The following is a 20,600-nucleotide window of genomic DNA, read 5'->3' on the forward strand; positions in this document are numbered from 1 at the left end:
GAATGACCTCAGCTGAAATATTTTCCATGACAAGAGCCCAGAAGACGCTGGCAGAGTGTCAGACAATAAGATTTTCAGAGTGTATTTACATTCTATCCATGGCCCCAGGCTGTTCCAAACCCATAGGCAGGTGCTGCCTTTATCTGTTCTTTGCTCACCTGGCTCCCTAGCAAAATGTTCTGAGACCTGTGGCTGCCTTAACTGTTTGTTGCCTGGTGCTCAGAAAGCTTCAGACACATCTGGAATCCTGGCAAACAGAGATGGAGACACTGTTTGCCCCTCAAAGCAGACCACTGAGTGGTGTGTAACACACTCTTGCCAAAAAGCAGAGGGAAAACAGTGGTGATGCAATGGTAAAAGACAGCTGAAAAACAGATGAATTCATCTGAGAAAAGTGATGCTTTTTAAAAAAGGAAGGGAGAAGGTGGTTCTTTCAAGAATACATTGCATTTTCCATGACTTGAGATCTTTAAACTAGGTCTGGGTAGCTCTCTAAGAAGCAACAGTCAAGATCCTGAAGAGGATCAGAGGTGGGGATCAGAATTTTATAACTTCTTGCCTTGAAGTATGTGCAGGACAATATTCCACTGACTGTCAAGCAGAGGACAGTCAGCAAGCCACAACTGTAAAGCAGTGGACAAAAGGGAGAGAGGCAGGCTAAGCCACAAAGACCCAGAGTGTTCTGCCTTTCAACTCTGTGGCACAAACTCCCCACATTGCAGGCTTCCAGCTACATTATCCCCTAGACCAGCTCCTGACCTGGTCTTCAGCAAAACAATCTGTTCCATCCCTGCAGTGGGAACAGCCTCCTCTTTGCTCAGTTTAATTTGGCTTCTCGTGCACAGCTCCTCTCTCTTGAGTAATAAGCCTCCAGGAGATGCTGAGTGAGGCTACGCCCTTCATACCGCCCAACCAGGAAGAATGATAATTGCACTTCTAACAGCACCTTCTGCAAGGCAGCCACCAAAGCAGAGGAAACATGAATTAAAGCAGGATAAAAAGGAGGGGCTTTACCCTCTACCTAATAAGGTATTATTCATGCTTTTGGAAAGCTTCCTTGCAGAGAGATAAAAACACACATAATGGGTATTCATAAGCAACTGCCTCTGGAAAAGGAAAGGCCTGCCTGCCATCTCACCCCATTGCCATGCTGGACTCACCTTCTACATTCCCAGCCTTCAGCTCCCTCTCCCTTTCCTACCTCCTTGCCATATGTCCTTGTTTAACCTGTTCTGTACCCGAGGCAGCTCCCCTTTGCCCTCATGCATGGCTCAGGTCTGACCCACTCACACACATCTTCACACCAGTTCCTCCAGTCTCATCACTTTCACCCAACCAAAGAATTTTTTTTTTCCCTTTCTCTGATTCCTGTCCTCCCTGCAAAGTTCTTCAGCTCAACTTCACCCCAGGCCTACTGTGTGTAAATAATTTCCCCTTTCATACCCTTCCTCCAGCCTACACCCACCACCCCCCACTTGAGAGGATGCAGACATCTGCAAACTGTGTTTGTAACTCTATTTTTGTATTTGTCTGGCCTAACATTTCATCCAAGAAACAAAAATGTGACCTTACCCTCCAACAAATCTATCATAATAAACTTCCACTCATGAGCCCAAAACAATGGTGAGTTTTAAACATCTTCACAAAGTAAATTACCCACTGGTCCCTTGCATAACTTGTCATTGTCCTTTTCAATCCTGTCCAGCTGGTCATCACAGTGTGTGAGCACCTTGCAGCCTTTGCCATTTCCGAAGCTGTTCTGTGCAAGCTGGGCAGGACTTGCAGTGGTGGGAAGTGCAGCTCCAGGCACAAAACCTGCCAGACAAAAAATGAGCTCTGATCATACTTTGCAAGGATTTCGGCTGCATGGCAAATGGAGTCCTAGAGGAATTTGCAAAGGATCCTAATAAAGTTAGACATCTCAATCCCATCAAGGTCACAGCAATTTGGGTATCCAATGAGCTAAGGCCCTTTGAAAGCTCTGTAGGCATCTTCAGGCACTAAAATGCCTTTGGAAACTGCATGGAAGGTATAGAAACTGCAGCTGGGTGTTAAATGTTTAACCAGGTCTGTGGGCAGCCCTTTGGCCTGTCCTGGGGTAAGACCATAGACACACATGCACTAAGACCACCACAAAAGTACATGTACAGAGAACTTTTCAAAGCTGTCCCTTCTCTAGCTCTACATTCCTAACCATCATTACATTGCATTTAAAAACAAACCACAACAATCAAACAAATGAACAAAAATCCCCCAACATCCAATCAATCAACCTGCAGATCTCCTGGGATGAAAAAAATAAGCTATGAAGAGCTCCTCTCGGCTGGAACAGCAAGGATAAAAATGGAGGAAAACAGAAGACTAACCAGGTACTGCACATGGTACCTGCCACCTTCCATTTTCAGCAGAAGCTCTGAGTAATGCCTGCAGCTCAGTGTTGCTGCCACTGTCCAACCCAAGGACATCTTTTAAACAATGCCTCACTGATAATCCTGTAAGGATTTTCAGCTCGGTCCTGCACAGCATTTTAATTACTCACACTGTTTCATGAGCTCAATCATTTACAGAAGGTATTTTCATCCCAGTAATTGTACGTTTCCCAGAGGACTAAGCACAGTATTCCATGTCCTCAATACTATTAAATGCATTAGGAAAGTATCCAGACTTCCAGAAGTCAAATTTTTTCATGCATGCACATATTTCAGGAAAGAAAGAGGGAAAATCAGGTAAAGGAAAGCTTCTAGGCATTAAACAAAAAAGAAGTTTCAGCTGACAACTTTCAAGGAAAAAATCCAACAGACAATATTTCAAATAATGTTACAATAGACTCATTGAAGTCAGCAGCAGGTCTGGAACCTGAAATCTCTAATGCTAATAGCATGCAGGTATCCCCCTGTGCTGGGAAAAGCAATTTCACTAGTTACTAGGTAAAGGTTATATCTCTGTCTGTCACCCTGAACAGGTAAACCATGAGAGTCAGAGACCCACAGCTTCCAAATACAGCAGCTAGAGACATGTATTTTTAAGGAAGGAAAGAATGGAGATTTCCAGGCATATCTGTATAGCAAATCTGAAAGGTAATAATTGTATGCTCCTGCATTCCCTGGAGTGATGGTAGCGTCAGCCCTTACCTCCATGCCAAGGAAATTTAGACACAGCCCAAGGAGGAAAGTGCAATTCTAGTGGAAAAAGGGCTGAGATCTGCCAAGTGCCTGGAGCTCACCACACTGGGAGGGGTATGGAGATACAGCAGGTGGGGGATCTATAGCCCAAAGGAGAATCCCTTTTCCAGCCCCTTCCTATTGGGTACAAAGTGCTCTAAAAGTGAAGATAACATTCAGCCTTGTGTTCCATGATCCTGTAATGGTGGAAAAGCTCACAAGTGCTGCCCCAGAGATGAAGGCACTTGTACATGGGCTGGGTAGTGGCAACTCTCAGTGTAGATGCTCTTAGTTATGTAAAAGTCAAGTTTGGCACTATGGCCCATAACAGGAGCTGTGAGCTGATCAGCAGTAAATTATTGGACTGTTGTATATCTCAACTCTGACCTTGAGCCTTCATCAAAAGAAGTCTCCACAGTGGTGATGTCAGGACTGTTGTGGTATGCACGTCCTGGGAGGCAGGTCTTGTTTACTCTGGCTCTTAGCAAACGAGAATCTGTGTCACAAAACACATTATCACAGTTGGTATTAACCAGTTAGCATCTTACTAGTTATCTCTGCAAAAATACCCAGGTGAAATAGTCCGAACAAGCCAGAAGACCCCTACCTGCATAGGAAGTGCCCATGCTGATGAGAATTGGCTGTTCATGACATGAGAACATGCAGCAGTTCTTCCAGTGCTGAAGAAGAGACATCCTCCAGCAGCTCCTTTTGTTGTTCCTTATAAGTGTTTTTTGATGACAATTAAAGGTGATGGATCTTAGCATTAGGTGGGAATTAAATTCAATGGAGTTTCACCAACCAGAAACAAAAATAAGGACGAGGCAATGCATTGGGAATTTCTTTTGACTTCAGGTGTGTGTCCACTCAAAAAGGTGACACGGATTGCAAGGACAGGACCACCTAAACCAATTAACTCAATACTGACCTGTGGGTCCTGTCCTGACAGCAACTGCATCCTGAGAGAATTCACTTTCACTACCCACAATCCTGCAACTTGGAACTCTCACCTGGCACATCTGACTGGGGTGCACCTCAGAATATTCCAAAAATGGAGCTTTTACATCCCCCACAGGGGTACAGAGCACAGTGCAAATGGTGTGACTCAGATACTGCCTGGAACATGTAATGAGGATATTAAACTAGATCGTCGTTTTATAGGTTAACTGATTTTTAATTGAAAAAAAAAAAGAAAAAAGAAAACACAGAAGCCAACCAACCTACATATTTGGCCTTCGGATGAATTTTTTTGTTTTATGTGACAGCTTTTTCCTCTATTTAAAAATTTGCATAAATACTGTCAAGACAGGACATGCATGGTAAAGAATATGCAAAATCCTGAGCTAAGCCCAGCTGCCTCTCCCACTGTGCTGTGCCAGGACAGCGCAGTGGGGATAATACTGGGAGGACCCCTCCTTCTGCATGTCACTAGGTCAGGAACATGGTCCTGCTGGCACACAGCTCTGCAAGGGAGTCTTTCTTGACAGACCTCACACAGAGAGCCTAGTTTGGGTTCACTCTGCCCTTTTCCTGGTGGTGAGGGGGGATTTGCTTATTTTCCTGTGGAAATTGAGCATGAGATGCTTCAATGTGACCTCCCCTGCCAAGAGGGGAGAGCAGGCAGGGAAAGCATGGCAGGGAAAGCCAAGGATGCTGGAATGAACATGAGGTTGTGTTTACCCACACAAGGGCACCCCTGCATGATTTCATGCAGAATTAATTCAGCTCGTGCAAACTCCCATGCAGACACTTACTTGTGGTTCAGGGAGATTTATCTCTGCTAACAGGATTAGGAAAGGTTTAAGCTAAACCAAAAGAGAAGAATGCATACAAGCACATTCACAGCTTAGAAAACAAACAAATACTGAGCAAATCTGCCTTTAGACATGGCCAAAGCAACCAGAGCTCCCTTCCCAGCAGCCCTTAGCATACAGAGCATGTTATCTAATGCCATCCTCTTTGCTGCTTTTCCTGCTGCACCCCTACCTTACCACCCACTCAGAACAGAAAATTGCAGCACTTTACACCTACATGCTGCTAAATAACTTACCTCACTCTAGATTTTGGCCCAAGTAGCCACACTGGAATATTAAGAGGTGTGCAAAGCAGCTAAGAAAATTTTTTTGTCCCTCTAAGAGGGCAGTGGGCAGCAGAGTTGCCTGTGTTGTGAATGCCTAGCACTGTGCTGCAGTAGGAAGAGAAAAAGGCAAAACAGAGAGAGGCACCAGCACAAGGAGGTTCAGCACAAGGAGGCCATTGCTCAAACCAGGTATCACCAAGGCTGTCCCAATCCCTACTGGTGGGAAAAGGCTTCCCATTTAAACAGTCCCTTTACAGTGAGTACACTTGCACAGGTTAATTGAGAGGGCATTTGCTGCCAGCCCCAGAAGTACCTCTGCCATCTCTCCCGAGCTCTGCAGCAGTTCAGCTGGAGGTACCACGCAACCCAGCAGGGAAAGCAAAGTTTACTGCATCCTCCTGGAAGGGCAGGGTGGATCTCCATCTGCAGGGTGTGGTTGCTTTGAGACAGAATTTGGTTGGGACTTTGGGGTTAGAGCAGGAGTCCCGTGATGTTCATTCTGGAAAGGTGAGGATGTTGGGTTTACATTTTTTCCAAAAGGTTAAGAGTTGTGGTGAGCCTAATCATTCTGGCATGTCAGCCTGAGCTACCTAGGGGGAAGAGCACCACCTTCTGAATTACCAAGTCAAATTGACTGTAGCAATCAACTTCTCCTTCTAAGTCCCCATCCAAAAACAAACAGGCCCAACCCTGCTTAACTTATGAGATCATAGCCCGAGGCAGTGTAACTCCCTGAGACACCACTGCCTCACCCATCATCTACAAACATCAGTTGTGCAGGGATGGTATGGGTCTCTCCCTGATTTTACATACACAGAGATCTCTGACCAATGACATAAGCCCACTAGAAAGTGCCTGCAGCACCTCTCCGAGGTGGTAGGCAAACAACAGAGCCATGGAATTAAGGACAGAGCAGTGGAGTCATCAGGAATGTGTCTCCTGTGTGGATCTCTAACCTCTCCTGGCTGGCTCCAATTGGAAACCTCTTGCCCAAACTGGTGTTTGCCATTCAAAGCTGCCTTTTGTGAACCTTGCCACACCAACGCTTTGCTGCTGCTCAGTTCTACTCTGGCTAACATATTCATCTTCTCATCATCACCTTAGAACCTATTTGCATTGTTAAACTGCTAGGAGAAATTGGTTTTCCCATGATACCTCCAAATCAAAGCTGCTGGAGCTGGAGATCTTTCTTCTGTTAAGGCATGTTATTAACCCTTAATGGGTTTCTCAAATGCATAATCCATACCTTTCACTTCATAAATCATATTCATGCCTGGCCCATCACTGAAGCAAAAAGTTCTTGTTGACATTTTCTTGAATCTAACTTTATTGATCCACACCTTACATGTGACAAAACAGAGGTGTGACAAGCTCCAGAGGGTTGTGACAGGTTAGGCTGGGACTCTACCTGTACACAATATCAGAAGGTCTGAGCTGATGTCAGATGGTCTGAACTCTGGACCCAAGACAGCTCTTCAACTACTTGCTACCAACTTTTTTTCTTTCCCCATGAGATGCTTTTGTGAAACAGAAAGAATAGGAGAAAAATAACTATTAATCTCCTAAACAGGGCAAAAGTGTTATAGCTGGTACACCTGATAAACATTTCATAAGTCACATCATCTTGGGTGTTCTGCTTGACAGCCTTAAACCCGGAAATTAGTTCCATTATTCAATAGTTTCATAAAGAAAATCACATTAATTAATTGACAATATGTATGCCACTTCTGCATGCAAAAAAAAAAAAAAAAGCTAAGATGAGCTAACATTATACAGAAGAGCAGATCAAAAGTCACAATCATCTTGATAATTTGTGAAAATTGGGGGTGGGGAGGTTTAATTTAGTAAAAATCAGTGAAAGATGCCATGCTTGTAAAGGCATCCTTCCTGCCTGCTCAGCACAGGGAAGCTCTCAGCTGGTAGATTGCCTGTAGCCTCACTCACCCTTCAAAAAAGATGTGGACAGATTACAGAGTCCAGGGAAAAGAAACTTGAGGAACACCATTTCCAGCAAACACATGAGCTGGGGTGTTTAGGAAAGGAGACAGCTGGTTACAGGGAGCAAGAGGGAACTCTTCAACTCTCCATGAAAGGAAATGGAAAAAAGGCTTCCAATCAGCCCTCCTTCAGTGGCTGTATGAAAAATTCACTTTTGATCCCTGGACTGATTTCTGTAATAATTTCATGCTTTATGGGTAAGAAAGAAGCTTGAAATATAATTTAAGGTTAAAAAAAAAAAAAAACAAAAAAAAACAAAAAAAACAACCAAACTGGAAAAGTTTGTCTTATGTCATGATTTGGCTTGCACAGGATGAGAAGATCCAGAATTTTTGATCACCATTTGGCAATGCTTACTTGCTTCCCTAAAGGGTTTTTAAATGGCACCAACATTTTATCAACCATGTTACCTCCTCCCATTGTCTGTATTTTCATTGACATGGCTTTCTTGAGCCTTGAGCAGCTTTCCAAAGCACCCAGGCTGCACAGGGGCATGGGGCCCCTCTCCGTATTTTATTGCAACTCAGCATCAAATTCGTCCTTATCTCCCTGCAGCACTTTTTAAAACTCAATCAGATTTGCTCTGCAGTGACCTATGCAGGTCTTGCAGTGAGTGCTCTTCACCTCCCAGATTGCACTCTCTGTGCCCCAAGCATCAGCATCCAGAGTAAATTTTCCCTCCAGCTAGGAGCTTGGCTTTCTCTCTGAGCAGTCTCATTTTCCCACCTTCATGCACACTTGCATTTCCTTAATCAAGAGCATGAACTTCCATTAAACAGGAGAGTTTAAACGACAAGTGTTAAAGTAATTTTTTTAACCTCTTCTCATTCTGTAGGTGCCCTATTTCCCTGAAGACCAGGCACTGCCTCCAGCCTACTCACAAAGCTGTGCCCTCACTGACACCAGCATCTCATTTTTATCCTGATTTTCAGCTCCTTGTAGACAAAAGAAAAAAAATAGCAACTTGTGTGGATCACATCTAAAACCACGTGCATAAGTTCAAAGATAATTAGCCTTTTAGTTGCTTAATGCTGTGCAAAGCACACATTTAACAGCTAAAACTGATTTTAATCTTTGCTTAATTCTTTTGCCAGAGAGTCCCATTCACAGTGAGGCAGCTGTCTAAATATCTCAGCCCCTTGGGGTGAGGAGACAGGGGAGCCTCTTGCAATGCTCCTGGGTGACCTCAGCTGGCTTCTCCCACCGAGAGCTGCTTCCAACTCACTTGGGGCAGAGGATGCCAGTGGGGCTAGGCCCCCAAGGAGATGGTTTATCTGTGAAGGGCAAAACTGCTCTCTTTCCTTGGTTTGGGTAGCCCGTAATAAAATTGTAACAGAAATTTGGGTAGTGGTCAGATTAATGCAAAGTGATGGCCGTATTGGTGAGGAAGTACATGGATTTACAACCCATTGCCTTCACACTGGCCAGGCACAAAACCAGCAGTCACTGCATCCTTCACCCTCTATGACAGTAAAAAGAGTCTCCCCTTGAGTCAAAAAGTCTCTGAACAGTCAGAGGACAATGGCAAAACAGTCACATGACTATGCCAAAATTCTGGGGTTTGATATTTTTTCTTTCATCTTTCCTTGTCTAAGCTTTGTCACGCTAGAAGTGCCTGTTTGCAATGACGCTCCTTAAAAATTAGTAAATACAACATTTCTTAAAATCATCTCAAATTGCCTTCTATGGAATGTGATTAAACATCAGCATTTTCTACATCCAGGAGTGTGCACATATACACACAAAGGGATGACACCAGGACCCAACAACAAAAACTTAACAAATCTTCCCTCTGCAACAGGCAGTACCCTACCCCAAGGTTCATTTTCCTCAGTGTCTTAATATTCTCCAATATTTAGGGAGGCAAGGCATTACTGTGTAATCAGAGTAGGATACTCCTGCATATGACATATCTAAGGCACTGAGATGGGGAGGAGCTGAACCAAAGAATATGCCTCTGTCTGTGGTGTGATGAGAAAATGGGCTTTGCTCCTGCTCAAAAAAGCTGGTGCACTCCTCAGCTCCAGATCAAACCTAATTATCATTTATTATCATTTAAGGATTAAAATGCTCATTATGTTTTTGGGTTTTTTTATTTTTGCTTGACCAATTTCTGTCTTACTGGCCCTTGGGTTCTAAAATATAGAAAGTGGCATAAAAAATGCATTATTTTCAATAAGTTCCTGACACCTAATCAGGCAAGGGTTTCCATTTCAATTCCTGGCTATCTCTTTTCTCCCCCAGAGCCCAGGAAACCATGGTCTTGTGCAAGGAAAGGAGATGAGAACCATGAAACAGAGCTGGGAGAGGACAGAAATTGCAAGAGATGTTTGGAAAGCAAACAGTCACAACACAAGATTTTCCTTTCAGGCCTGTGTTCAGACAGTCTAAATTGTCAGTCAGTCCCTCTGCCAAATATTTCCCAATGGGTGTCTCTCCGTGGCTCCCTGTTCAACACCACACTCAGACTTAGGAAAAATTCAAAGGCCATACTAAAAGCAGAGAGTTTTATTTACCTCCTGTGCAGGTTGCTGATAGACTGCACAGCACTTTGGAGTGAGAAAGCTCTAGACAGAGGAGTATTTGAGCTAGTAATGAAAATTAACATGAAGAAAAGGCTTTTAAAATTTTCCATCAGGTTCCCTATAAACGCAGTATCTCCATGTCTAAAAGAATGTTAGCTCACACAGGAATTATAAAAGACTGATCTTGAATAAAGAGCTAACAGGACTCAAAAATCACACTTATGAGATAATATAAAGGCTTGTCTAGCAACAGAGATATAAAAAATAACCACAAATCCATTTGGGACCCTTCAGGCTTGCCTGCAAGCCTTACAGTCACCTTCCTAAGAGCTCACACCCACAATTCAATTAGATAAGCCCTCTTCTCTTACAAAATCAAACAAAACCCACAGTCTATCACAAGACTGCATGACAGGTTTGTCCTCAACATTGTTACTTTTCCCAATTTGATATACATTCTTCCTGCTTGCTCATCCAGGAAATTCTACCTTTTCCTTCTGGAGTAAATCTGGTCATTGCTGAAGGCCTCCTACATCTCACCAATGGTCTCAGCATTTCAGGATACAGTTTCAAATCGATGTTCTCAGCTGGAAGGAGAAAAATACAAATAAATCAAACCACAACCAAAAAACCCCACCAACTCCTGGCACCACAGAAGAAAGGTTATAGTAATTATATTCATCTGCAGGATGTGAACTTTCCATGTGCTTACTGATTTCTCTTATTAAGCAATCATCAAACATTGATAGTAATTTTTTTGCAGGAAATGGAAGTACAATGTGTTCATTAAAAAAAAAAAAAACAAACAACCCAACACCAATAGAGCAGGCAGCCAGTTTTAGCCACTTGACATTTCAGGAAATTAAGTTATACTGTGGTCCCAGCTTGCAAATTCAGCAAGATCCAGAAGAGAACTCCTTGGAGACCTGCTGTGCTTTTATTTCAACAGTGATGGCCACACAGGCTAATTGAGGGCAGGAGCCATGTGCTGTCCCAACTCTCCTGCTGCCCTTCCTCTCTCCCAGCAGCTCCTACACTGCTCACAGTCTGCATGCTCCAGCCAGCTTTTTCCTTTAGCTACTGAGCATACTCTTCTGGGGGAGAGGAGAAAAAAAAAAAATAGGTTTTGGAAGGTCAAAAAAACCCACAGTGATAATAATAATAAAGCTTCAGAGAAAACCTCAGACCTCTGTCAAACAGCTGAATGTATTTTTGGAGTGCAAAGTTCAAAGCCCAAAGCATCTCACCCCTGCATGGCAGATCACATTGGAGTTGCAGGTATTACAAGTACAGACTGGAGATTCAGGGTCAGGCACTGGAGCTCACAATCTGAACAGATTTATAGGCTGTTTTTGTCCACATCATTGCCAAAAAGGCAGAAAGGAGGAGGTTGAGCAACAGCAGTACATGAGCCAGCTGTGTGGGAGATGAAGAGACACCCATCCTGGAATGGTGGGCACAGCTACCAAGGCTGGTGTGGTTCAGCCTATTCCTGGCAGAATTTCTGCCGATAGAAAGGGAAGGACAGTGAGCCACCTCACAGAGAAACATCCTCTTTACCTGAGACAAGGTTGAAGCTGGGTGCAGAAGCTGTGAGCTGCCACCTGTGGGCCTGTGTCCCAACATGCTCTCACCTGCTACACAGCTACAGCAGGGACAACTCACCCCTCCTTAGTGAGGGGGACAGAGAGAAGGGATGTCTGGGAGCTCCTGGGCACTGTGTGCAGGCAGCCTCTCTCTCAGGGGAGTGATAGATGCACTCTGATGGTTGAAATTTGCTTCAAGTGACCAAGGGCTGCACAGGTACAAAGACAACCCAGGTTGCCAAGACTCCTGGAGCTCTCCACATTTTCTCAGCCAAAAGGCTCAGATGATCTTTGAAAGCTTGCAGGATTGCAGCCCATCGCTACCATTCCCAGTTAAAGGTACCTCTAAGGTGTCACACAGGGTACCACTTTCTCCTGTCCATTTGGTGTGTGCTGAGGGTGCCTTTCATCCCCCTGAAGTGATCAGTACTTGCAGGATGTGGCTTTGGACTGATTTGGGAAGGGCAGCTCCCTCACTATTACTACACTGTGTAGACAGCCTGGCTAAGGCAACTTCCATACCCAGCTCAGCCTTCAATCTGTGTGTGACCTCAGGCACACAGAAAAAAGAGAGTCCTGAGGAGCAAACGACCTGTTTGAGATCACCCAGCTGGTCAAGAGAGGATCAGGAAGCCACCAGCGCCTCCCTGTCCCCATCATTCTGGCAGAGCCCTGTTCCTGAAAGAGGAACAGTCAGGGATGAGTCAAACCCAGCACACGCTGCCCAGTGAAGAATTATGAGACTATAAAAAAGCCAGTTACAGCCCAGCCGAACCAAGGAGTAGCCAAAACCTTTTGTGGAAGGGCCACTGAGAATCCCATCATATTCCAACCCCAGTAACATCTGCTCCATCATTTGCAATGTCATGTGAAGGTAAAATCCTTACTGAAAACACTAATACTGCAAGCATTCACCTCCATGTAGGCATGGAAACCTTCAAGTTTCCTTTCTATTATATGGATGGGATCCTTCTTTTCATTGGCACAATAGAAAATAGCCACAAAAATTCCACACACACAGCATCAGACCCCGCGACCAGCCTCGACACGCAGAGCGTCAGTAATAAAACACACCCCTACAGGGATTTAGCACTTTGGCTTGCGCTCAGCTGGGGGACTTGGGGAGGACTTTCACTCTTCAGACATAAAAAATATTAATTATAATCAGCTCTGTCATTATTCCAACCCCCACACCCCCCCTTCCCTGTTAGCAAAAGGAAGAGGAGCCATGTGCTGATGGGATCATGGGTTTGCATGAACAAGATGGGGCTGTGTGTGTGTGTGTGTGTACTGCATTTACCCTGGAAATCAAACAGCAACTGCAGCAAGGGCATCCTGGGAAGGGCCCTCAGGTGCCAAAAGAGAAATTCAGGCAAACGTTCCTTTATTAAAACAGTTGCAACAGCTGCTGCAGGTACTTCCTTATGCACACATGCAGGCACCCCTCCTTCCTGCCCATCACAAACATCCCCTCTGCCTCAGACACTCTTGCACAACCAAAGTTTTCAACTTCAATCTATGCAGGACCCACAGCCCTTCTCTTACCAGCCTTCCACTCCTGGTGCATTTGTACTCTTCACCCCTACCCTTCCCAATAAACATCCTGCCCTGTGCTGTTCTACCACAGGAGTCCCCAAAGTGTACACACCAGTAGTTTTGCAGTGGTACCACAACAGGTATTGTAGCCAAAAGGGCAGGCCAGAGAGTGCACAAGGTCTGAAAAGGCTAGCCAAGGCAAGGACATCTCAGGGATTCCTGAAATTATCTCCTTTCCTATAGACTACCTTACAGTCCCTTTCTAGCTGTCTCTTCCCATGAACTGCAGTGGTGGTGTCCTGCAGCACTCACTAATCAGTGGTTGAGTGAGAGGTCATGCACCAGAGTTTGAGAATTAGCTCTTTGCCAAACACCTCCCCATAAAGGTGTGCAAAGCTGCTTCCACAACACCTGGAAACTTTCTTCCCTAGGGTCTTGGTTAGACTAGTTGCAAGGTGCCATTCCTGATTTTCCACTACATCTTTCCAACTGCACTGTCACTTTCTCCCTCCAGCTCTACTCTACCCACAAGCTATCCTGCTTTGACCTTCTATATGGTTTTTAGTCCTAAAGACAGGGATGGTCTCTTTCTTAGCTGTGTAGTGTCTACCAACACAGGCCTATGATTCACATCTTAAAGTTTCAAGAGGGAAACTGCAAACCCATAACACCAAGGACCAACTATTTTGTCTTCATTGAAAAGCCCACAAAGAGGCAGCAAAATGCAGACACACTGGTGCACCTGCCTTGTCTTACACATACTCCCCCTCCTTTACAGTTTACCTGCATTGCAAATAGAGTTTGGGAAGAGCATGGGACTCCAGGCAGGACCACTGAGCAGACCAGGCCATCCCTGGACGCAGTGCATGGTGCTATACATCTGTGCTTCCCACAGCTGGCTGCAGAGCTTAGACTGTAATTGATCTAGGTGGACAATTATGAGAAAGATTGAGCTCTAACACAGGATGGGGGAAGAAAAAAAGATACACAGGGCTGGAACCCAGTAGAAAACCTCTCCCTTATCATTTTCACCTTCAGTGCTGCTGCTGCTCACACCTTCACCTGGCCATGCACCCTGCCGTGGTCAAACAGGTACCCAATGCTGCTCTTCAGGTCTGCTCTGCCTTTGCTTTGTGCAGGTGTTGGCAACCACACTTACACACAAAGCCAGGCAAAATCCAGCCTATCCTGGAGAGCACTGCTCCAAGGTGATGTCTGGAGGCTACACTTCACCTTGCAGGCACACTCTGCAGCAGGGCACTGAGATGCTATGGCACATATGGCAGCATATCTTGCTCAAGGAAGACATTGACTTTTGTTATTCTCCATAGCTGGTTCATCCATGACAATGGTTTGTTCCTGCTCCAACCAGCTCTTAGTTCATTTTGGGCACAGTAGGAGAAGCAAGACTGCATGCTCCTGGTAATTCCCATTTAGGAAAGATGCCCTCTTTCTTCACACAGATGCCAGCAGGCACTACTACCAGAAACAGAAGGACATTCTTATCAAGAATCTGACTGATTAAGAAGAAATTTGAATTTCAAGCACTTTTCTGGTTAGACTTGTTGGGGACAAACCACTGCAACTCATTATGCCTCAACTTCTTCATAGGGAAATTGAAGGGATATAAGACTTCTCAAGCTCATAAAAATCTAAAAGGGACAAGGGTTAAATAGTTGCTAATCAAGTCCCCACTTACATCTGTCCAAAAGTAACCAATATCCATCTAGCCTTGGTAAAAAAGAGGTCAATAAGCAGACAGAAAACTCTTTCACCTGCAAGACAGCCATCCTTCTGTCAGTGGAGGCTTGCAAAATGCTCAAGAACCTTTAACCACTGCCCCTCAGCTCTGAGATTTGAAGAAGGGCAAAAGTATATTCACTGGGCTCATACTGGGAAGCACAGAGGTCTCTCAGAAACATGACACCTAGATGGGCAAAGCGTTAATGTCTGAGAAATGTTTCTGTAGGGGCAGAAGATTGGATGAAGCTGTGAAAGATCCAGCTCAGCAGCTCAGTCCATTGCCCAAAATAACCAGGTGGTGGCATGTGGGCTCCTCCCCCACCAAGCCCACCAGCAAACGCCCCAGCAATCCCAGAGCGCGCTCACCCCATCATCACGCTTTGCTGGCCATTGGTGGTGGACAGCACCCCACCCTGAGAAAACATGGGGCATTCTTGGCACTCTGCACTGCAGGCAAGGTCATCAGACACGATGACAGATTCTTTGCCTGCCATATCCACGGAGGAATGCAGGGGAACATGATCCTGCCCTGAGCAAGCGCCAAGTTTGATTAGGGTTAATCGCTCCAAGATTGTTCCTGTGAGGATCTTGCAAAGAGGGAGTTGCTTGCTCCCCATAACAAACCCAAAGAAAAGATATGAAGGTTTGAGAGGATTTTGGCTCCCAAGTATATAAAGCAAGTGGCAGAGCTCACAAGAACAGACAGCCTTTCAGTTTGGAAATACAGTGGAAAGTGACACCTCTCCCAGTGCCCTACAACCCAGCATGCATAACCCACCACAGATGGACATGGCAGAGCCTTACAAACATCCCTTGCAACTTGGCACTGATTTGGCCCTTGGAACAGGGAAACTCTGGCCTGTTCCAAAATGATCTGCCTGACACAAGGCTCAAATAGTTGGCTGAGCAGAGCTGGGATCCACCCTCATTCTCCTTCCGGCCACTGAGGACAACTGTCCTTTCTCACTTCAGCAGAGAGCTGCATCTAAATGCATTAACTGAAAGAACACCTCAGTGTCATGGGGATGGCCTCACCCCACCCTAGCCAGCTCTGGGGCACACATCTCATGAAGATTTCCCTCCTTTTGCTCTGTAGCAGCACAGCAATGCCTCAGAGGTCTGCTGAGGCCCATGGGGCTCCAGAGAGCAGAGACAAGTCAATGTACAATGCCCCCATGGTGCATCTGTACCTCACCAGCCCTAGAAATTTTGAGGTCCACCTTGGCAAAGAAGCCCAGAAAATGACAGCTCAAGTGCAAATAATATTTATTTCTCCCTGTGTGCAAAATGCATATCAGTTCTTATGTGTTGTCTTTCTTCTCCCTGTCATGGAAACTCATGCTGCTTCAGCCAGAAAGCAACAAAAAAAAACCTAGAGAGGCAGCAAACATTAACCAAATCCTGTCCTAAAGCCTGCTCACACATACATTTTCCCCTCCACCATCTGTTTTGCAAATGCAACTAACTAAACTAAACACGCTCCCAGTAGCTAAATTCCTTGCATCTCTGAAAGCACATGATCCCTCTGCCAAAGTAAACAATCTCATAGAGAGTTTACATAAAACAAGTGAACTAATTTCATCATAAACAGAGGAGCTACAAATTGGTTCAAAGCCTGCCATAGTACATTCTGTGGAAATGTCCCCCAGCAAGGAAAGGAGTTAAATAATCCTAGTGGGATGTTCAGTGCATACCCAGACTGGCATCCTTACCTTCAAACCAGTGTAGGAAGTACAAACCTACTCTTCCTACAGGTCTCACACAGAAGAATGCCAACCATCTTCCTGCTATTGCTGCAGGTTTGGTAGCAGTGCAATGGAAAAGGTAACAAAGACAATCCATGCCAAAAATCAACAGAAGGAGAAGAGATGATGTGGCTGTGTCACCCTGGTGCATGAGAGAGCAGTTATGGGCTGGTTGAGAGTTGCATCTGGTGCAGGAAGCCCTTGCAGTACAATGTCCACACACTCATTCACATCAACATGGAGATACAATGATGGGGGGGAAAAAAAGAATGGAAAGAAGTGTGTTTTTCCCTCACATGGTGATTTCTTTTCCCTTGGGTTCATGTGCATGCACCAAATTCTGGGATATTTACAAATGTCCAACAACCCAGCACAAAGCAAATCACCCACCTGAGAAAAGTAGAAAAGGCTGGGGAGAGAAAAAATGCGCTCCCACTTCCACACAGGACTGGAGCGGGCTTGTCCTTGACTCTGATTTTTCCCGTCTCCCTTGGGAAAAGTCCTAGAGTCACAGCTCCATCTGGAGTCTCAGATTTGGCTAAATGCAGGGTGAGGACACCCCCACACAAAGACTTACCTAGAAATCCTACCTGGAGTTTGATTTTAGGGGCTCAGGATTGGAGATTCACTCTTTCAATACATCCACCACTAAATTCAGTTCTTCATAAAGATACACTCTGATGTGTCCTAGGTGAATTCAGAAGAAACCTCAAGCTTACACTGAAAGAAGAACATCCAGATTGACTTTTCCATTGCTTGGGAAACAGATTCTAATTATACCTGTGCAATTTTCCCAAAGAAGCAGCACTGTGCAGCTCAAACTCAACAGCTTCTGTCAGAACCCAAAGCTAGGAGATTCATACAAGTCACCCATTAACCTCCTCTATGATCAATTTTTTTCAAGTCATCCATGCCCATGGCTAGGATGCTAGCCATCAAATGCTTCCATTACTAGGACTCATAAAAAGATGGTTTTTGACCCAGACCTTAAAGAGCTGGGAACTAAATACATGTCCCAGAGCATTCGCTCACCCATGTCACTGCCAGGAGTGCAAAAAGTGCCTCCCTTGGAGCAAAGGAGCTGCATGGTGGCACTTCTCCCATGGACCAGCACGGTGATTTTCAAAAGCTGCTACCAAGAAAACAAAAGGCAAACGAAAAATCCCTCCCTATAATCACTTCAAAGCACATTGATTTGGAGTCAAAATGCAGCAAACAGATTGTTCTCACATGCCCCAGCTCCTGCAGAGACCCATGGAAACCCGTGTGGCACTCCAAGCGCAGAGACTTGAGAAAGAGTCTGAATCCCAGGGGCCTTGCTAAGCATTACAGACAATTCTTACCAGTTACAGCTAGGAATCAGGAAAGATGGCATATTAAAGAAGGGCAGTAGAAAAAAAGTGGGTTTTTTTTTCTTCTTACACACCTCCAGGGGTGACAGACTGTGGACAATAACTGAAACAATAAAACACATTTCAATATTCTATATTGTATTGATAATTTGATGGTCTCCTTTTAAATCAGTAGCTTTAAATGCTCTTATTTTAAAAATTGCTGAAATAGATAGAGGATGAGTTTGGATACAGTCTGTGCTGGCATAAATAAAAAACAAGTCCATGGATAAGAAGGGAATTAGAGTGGATATGAGTACACAAAAATTACTCAAATCAGCTTACAGATTTAATGCATTCTGCTGACAGTGGTGGTGGGGGAGGTTGTTTACTTAATCCAGAGAGTTTTTAGGCATACTGAAAAACAGAAGTAGGGAAGGCTAACCCACTGTTGCTAGATCCCACTGCAATTTGAGGTTTGCCTCTCCATTTCTATGGCTTAGAACATTTGCTTCTGAATGCAAAATTCAAATTAATATTTCCCAGGTAGCACTGTACAGTCCCCCCTTCGCTAATGTTCATACTGAAACAGACAACAAATGGGCAAAACTGGTTTTGGAGGGGAGGGATGGAAGCAGCACTCAGTTGCCTTGGAGTTATCCAGGTTTATCTACACATCACACTGTATGCTCCCTGGTTCTCATAATTAGAGTGTCTAGACAGGAGATGATGCTAGCAAAGTAGCAAGTAAAAAAGGTTTTACAGAGTTTTTCAGAGGAGCCCATCTAATGCAGTGACTACAGAATAATGACAGACATTAGAGTTGCAGAACCTAGCTAAGATTAGAACAAATTTTGACCCAAGTAAAGGCCTTTTCATAGCCATTCACGTCCCAAAAGAACTGCTAAATCAGAGCACCGATGGCTCAAGCACTCAGGAGGGATCAGAGCTTTTGAACTAGCATCAGACTAGAGTTTTCTGCAAAAGTAATTCCAGCTGCCTCAGCTTCATCCAAATACTGGCATTTAGCAGCCTCAACTTGTGTAAACCAGCTTCACTCCACTGAAGTCAATAACAATTGACACCAGCTGAGAATCTGGCTCTCAACGTGGTTTAAATATAGTCTAAAGAAAGAACTTACAGAAGGATTGCCCAATCCCTCATGTCCATTTCCCCCTTGGGCTAGGACCAAATAAGATTGATTTTTTTCTTATAATTTAGTTCCAGTTATTTTTAACAACAACGTTATGAGCTCACATTTATTATAGCACCTTCCATCCTGAAGCAGCCAGGCTGCCTTTGAGGCTTCACCAAGGATCACAGAGGGGGATGGACAGAGCACCAGGATGGAACCACCTCAGGATGCAACATAGCAGATGCTCAGCATGCACGGAAGACTGGCCACAAACACAATAAATCAGCAAGGGTACTAAAATAATTCAGCTTCAGCATTGCAAGAGTAAGCCTCAGCCATTTTCACAAAGAGGAAATTTAGGGGGTGGTTTCAAATCCTCCCTTGAGGTGTCCATGAGATGGACAGGATGTTGTACAGCAATGCAGGATGTCATGGTCACACACTGTGGCCCTACACACACAACATGAAGGCAAATTACAGAGTGCTGGGGAAAGGCAAGCATGAGAGACCTTTGAGAAAGAAAAAGTAGCTGGGTCACTCCTACTGTGACAAACCAGGGCTCGTTGGTGTTGCCCCATCTCTTTGGCTCAAAGATCCCTGCAAAGCCAAAGGATAGGGGTCTGAAGACATGGCAATCCCCATGCACAGAACTGTGACCAGGCTGTGAGCCTCCAAAACTTTAGCCACCACACAGTGACACATGCACTGGTTCCCAACCAAGGCAGGCAGTTGCTTGGTTTTGCAAAGCTGAAGGGTCTGGCATCCCTCAATAACCCTTTTCCAACATAAGAGAGAAAAGCTAAGAAAGTACAACAGGAAAAATAGGTTGTTTTATGGGCTTAAATCTGTGCAGTTATGCTAGAGGTAGAGGGACACCAAGTTTTATCAACAGTGGTATAGTCCATTTTATCTGGGATCAGAGTAGGAAACCAGGGCCCACTCAGATCCTACTGTATGGTAATGGCTTGGAAACAACATCTTCCAGATGGTACCCCTCAAGCCACCACAGAGTAATGAAAATGCAGCAAATAAGAGCTGTGGCCACCACCCAAATGCTCCATCAAAGACATGAACACTGGCCTCTTTAAAAAAAAAAAAAAAAAAAGGAGAAAAAAATGAGAGAAAGAAAACCAATACAAACAAAAAAACCCCAGATCCATTAATGAAAACTAAAGCACAAGGCAAGGGGTGATGAAAACAAATAAAACTAAGGCTGTAAAATGCCTGGTATGTAAGATGTGTTGAAACTTGCTGCTGACAGCAGCTTGAGCAGACATTCACATGCAGCCATTCATAAGATGCACAGTAATTACCTTCTCCGGGAGGCTGCATTATGATGATTTCTTTAAGCAGAGCACAATATCTCTAGCAACAGGATATAATTACAGCAAAGGATATGCCTCTTAACCTCTTTCTACCCTCCCAGCCAGTTCAGGGAGCAGATCTGGGAGCTGGGGGCTCTGTGGCCAGGGTGAAAGAAGCTTACCCTGAGCTGCTGCACTCATTACCTAGAGCCAAGCACGCTTCTGATGGCAGCTGGTGGTGGCATTGCTGTCACAGGAACATGATTGTCTCCCCTTGCCTCTGGGTGAAACACTCCCAGCACTGCAGGGCTTTGACAGAGCTGGCAGCAGCCACCAGGCCACCGAAGGAGTTCAGCACAGTCAGCCTGCTCTGGGCCGACACCTCGGTGGTAAACAAATAAATACCAAAAGCAAACAAGCGAGGGAATGAGTCAGGACTGGAACACACTGGAAGCA

Source organism: Molothrus ater, chromosome 10 (assembly GCF_012460135.2).
Source record: "Molothrus ater isolate BHLD 08-10-18 breed brown headed cowbird chromosome 10, BPBGC_Mater_1.1, whole genome shotgun sequence".
NCBI classification, from domain to species: Eukaryota; Metazoa; Chordata; class Aves; order Passeriformes; family Icteridae; genus Molothrus; species Molothrus ater.